The following is a 4,474-nucleotide window of genomic DNA, read 5'->3' as shown; positions in this document are numbered from 1 at the left end:
ATATCTCTGCAAGCAATCAAGCTCTAAAAAACAGCTAAGATTTGAGAACACTGGAATTCCAGAGAGAGAGACACAAGCCATTGACTTATACATATTTTTATTCTTTCTAAATATTTAGGTTTCACTGATCATTTTAGTTCTGCAGAATGTTTTATGGTCAAAATGTTCATTTACTTTTCAGAATACAAATGAGGCAACCTTGTTAAAAGACATATGGCACATACCTAATAAATATTTATTAGATTCAGGTTCAAATTCTTAAACTGGTTCATAAACTAGTCAAAATATAGAGCATGATTTCAATAAGTTATATATAGCTTGATGACATTAACATGCATTTCAGGGATTCAAAAGGCTGCACCAATCTAAGCACAAAATGTAGAAATATTAAGATTTCTTTGCTATTCAATTCAGCCTTGGTGTGGAATTTTTGAAATGGGATGGATTTCACAGAAGATTGCAAATGACCAAAATAGTTAAAATCTGATAAATGCATTAAATGCTAGGTTTCAAGGAAGGAGATGAACGTAACATCCCCCTGTCCTTGGCATTTCCTGTTGGTTACGTTAGGCAGCTCCCCACACAGTGTGCTGGCTGCAGGTAACTCAAAATACTGTTTTGCAGTTCCCATTCTGAGGTTTAAGAAGGCTGAAGGTCATGTAAAAAACCCACGTGTGCCTGCATGCGTTCACACAGATAATGTGATCACATCACATCACATATGCCTATGGCTACAGTCCTGGCCATGACTATAGACAGATACAATCTGATCTGAATGTGCATTCAGGATAAAGAGATCTGCAAATACATATTGGCTTGTGACCTAAAATTTGTCCTTTATAAAACGGGCAACAGTAGACATCTATCCGTCCAAGTGTGCAGAATTCATTTTTCATGCGCGTACCTTTACTCACACGATCAATTCTGTGGATTTGAGTGGGACAGTTCACTGAAAGCCTTTTGCAGGATCAAGTCCTTCAATAAGAGCCTAAAAATATAATTTTAATCGAACAATTAAAATATATTTTTTGTTTGTTAGGGAAAATATTACTAATAATTTTCTGAGCACTATCAGTGTGAGGCGCTGCACATAAAACCAAGACAGTGCTATCACTGAAAAGCTTTCAGCCTAATTGATAGTTTGGTATGTTCACAGGAAAGCACAGGAAGGATCCTGATGTTTTTGGAAGGAGACAGCTATCAGCAATTCTCTGCAATAAAAATCTCTACTAGTGATGTCAGTAAGCTGGTATTTGTACAGATTTGCAAGACAATAGTTCCATGTCCTAATTAATGAACTGTCAGCTACACACAATTTGTGTCCATATCCGAGTGGCATACAGGGCTGCTTTTCATAATATTAGCAACCTTTCATATGAGGAAGACAATTATCCTATTTCATTATTGCTCAAACCCCAAAATGTTTTGAGTAAATCAACCTTCTTTTGATTTAGTGCAATGGAAAGTGTCAAGTGAAGCTTTGTGTTGTGCAACAGACAATGCATTAAACTGCATCACATCACAGGCTACTTGTCAGAATTAAACAAGAATGAAAAAAGTCATCAACCAACAGCTGACGGACTTGTATGAATTCTAGTTGTTTTCAGACAGTTTGACATATCCCTTGATCATGCTTTGTCTATAATGTCACATTTCTTCATGCAGCTCTGTTCTATGAACTGAGTGATTCCTACAAGGTTCTCATCACAACCCCCACAGACTACAGTAATATTTAAGGTCGACCTTAAGGTTGTCCTCAAACAGACTGACCCCTGCGAACCACCCTTCCCCATCTATATTGTATCTTATAGCCTGCCCCAAAACCACCCACCCCATGTTTCTTATTTCTCAAGGATGTTCTTAAGATGCAATAAGGGAACCTGAATACATGCAGAACCCTTCTATAAATTCATCTGTGGACTATTTACCTCTCCTCCCAAGCTTGTATTTACTCAAGGGTATTAGAGGAAAGAAGGTTCATGATTGGAGTCTAAACAATGAATTGACAAGACCTAATAATATTAAATTTACCCTTCTATTGTATTTTCTATTTTCAAGGCCCTCTATATATATATATATCTCGTAACTAAAACTGAGACTCTGTGTGATCATTTCTAAGGAAATATGGAAAGACATACAAATACATAACTGCTTTATATCAGTCAACACTACTGATGTTTCCAATCCTTCCAGTCACATTCAGCCAAAGTTCCCACTCATTCACTCAGGACTTTTTGCCTTTGCATGTAATTTGAAGTCAAACTCTTCAGTGAAAGAGTAATTTTTTTCTCATAGTTGCATTAGTGATACAGTCAACTTCAAAGTGGCCTACAGTTATATTAAATCTCAAGCAAATAGAAATGTTTGTATGGGTTTTAAAAAAAAAGTCTTAAGTGAATACAATTTTCTTTAAATAAATGAGCATTCCAATGTTTGGAACCCAACCATTACAGACATAATAACCACGGGATTGAAATTATTCATTGATTCATTATCCAAATTAAGAGAAATGCAAAAAAAAAACAAAAACAAAAAAACAAAGAAAGAACATGAAAGGTGACTAAGAAACTGGATTTTATATTAATTTGCTGATACAAAATTAATAGAAGAACAATACATTTAGTGCCTCACCATCTGTTGACTTCAAATGTCCCTTTATCAGCCCCTCCAAACATTGCTTATAACATCCTAAAAAAATTGGTTTGTTTATATTAGGTAACTTGAGGGGGGAATTCTTCTTAAAACACTATCTAGCCAGGAGCCATCACGTTAAAAAACAAACAAAAAATATCAGTTTAACTGTGTGTCCTTGGAAGAAAAAAAATTGATTTACAATAGCTTTCATACATAAGTCTGTTTGCTGAGAATTATTCTATAAGCCGTATGCTGGGATGACACTAAATTCACAATCTCTGCTAGTTGCTAAACTAGCCACTGCTCTCTCTGAGTCTCTAAATTTAGTATGCTGAAAGTGGTGATAGGAGTTCAGTGATAAATATTATTGAAGAAGGTTAAAATGAGTTAGAAACAGTTGGAAAGATTTTCCAAGTGTGGTAACTACAGCTTGAGCATTTGGCTCTGCATTACCAGAATATGCTTTCCTATTTTAAGCCACTTTCCTCCAGATCCCCTGTTTGAGGCAAGCAGAACCAGTGGCAATTAATTCTAGACAACCCCTTGTATCATTTGATAGACTCGTTCTCATCAAAGCCTGGTTTAAGGAGAAGCCTCCTTTGATTTTGATCATTTAATTAAGTGGAGAATTGTTTCATAAATCCAACACAATGCCTTTTAAATCTATTATCTTTGCATTATTAACAGCCTGCAGCTCTGGATTCAGAGTCTGATGCATATATTTTTTAAAACATATACTGTCAATTCCATTGGTATGTACAGCATGTAGAAAACCTTGTCTTTCCCTGTTTATCTAACCCTGATGGTAATTCCCCATTAAAGCCCCAGATTTAAGCAACAGAAAAGCATGCTCAGAGTGGAGGATTATTTTAAAAGACTGGGACAGACTGATCCCTGGAGTAAGCATCAGCAAAATTACCTGAGGGATGACACCAACTCCCTCTGGTTTCTTCCAAGGATCATCTCTTCCTGTAGCAGCCAACCTTATTTGGCAGATGTGCCACAAATTAAGCTCTGAGCCCTCAGTGCTACTCTGAGCCCCTACCCCTGCCGGATGCACTGCTCTGCTTCCTGCTCCCTCTCTGATGTGCTGCTCAGCTGAATGCCCCAGAGGCTGCCCAGGCTGCTTGTGGTTGGCCAGCCCTGATCTAGTCTCCCTAAAACTAGTTAGTCTCTCTTTTCCTCCCTAAGAGAAAATCCCCAGCAAAAGGATGTATTAATTTTGGGGGGGGGGGGGGGATTTTTCAGGGGAAAATGAGTTGCATGGATGCACAGAGATATTTTAGCCCTACCACTCTTCTTAGGGATTTCCTCCCCACACATGCCTATGGATGCCAATGCGCTCCGTGCACCAGCCACCTCACGGCTTGGCGCGCACCCATCTCCTTCACAGCAATGACTCTCCACCAGGGTGCTGCAGCATGCTGAGGGGCCTTAATGTCTTTTCAAGGGTGCCAGGCAAGGCCAGCTGGCACTGCCAGGGGCCCACAGGTTTCAGACAGGACGTCAGAAACACCCTGCCCTGCCGCAGAGCGGGACCCATGGGCAACTGGTGCCTCCTGAGTCTGGGGGGCACCAGTGGAGCACGACTGGAGGGGGGGGAGCAACAGCCAGCTGGTGACGGGAGGAGGGTCCCCAGAGGCCGGTCGCCAAGTGTGCCGGTGGCACGGCGGAGGCAGAAGTACCAGCACTCCTGCATGCGGCAGAAATGCCGGCACTTCCGCCACCGACGTGCTGCCAGCAGGGCGTTTCAGGGGGACTCCAGCGCTCTCCGTGCCCCTACCAGCCCAAGCGCTCGCTATCAGGGGGGAACACCAGTGCCTGGGGGGGGGGGGGGGCC

This window comes from Alligator sinensis, unplaced genomic scaffold (genome assembly GCF_000455745.1).
Source record: "Alligator sinensis unplaced genomic scaffold, ASM45574v1 scaffold147_1, whole genome shotgun sequence".
Taxonomy (NCBI): domain Eukaryota; kingdom Metazoa; phylum Chordata; order Crocodylia; family Alligatoridae; genus Alligator; species Alligator sinensis.
Note: the sequence above shows the minus strand (reverse complement) of the source record.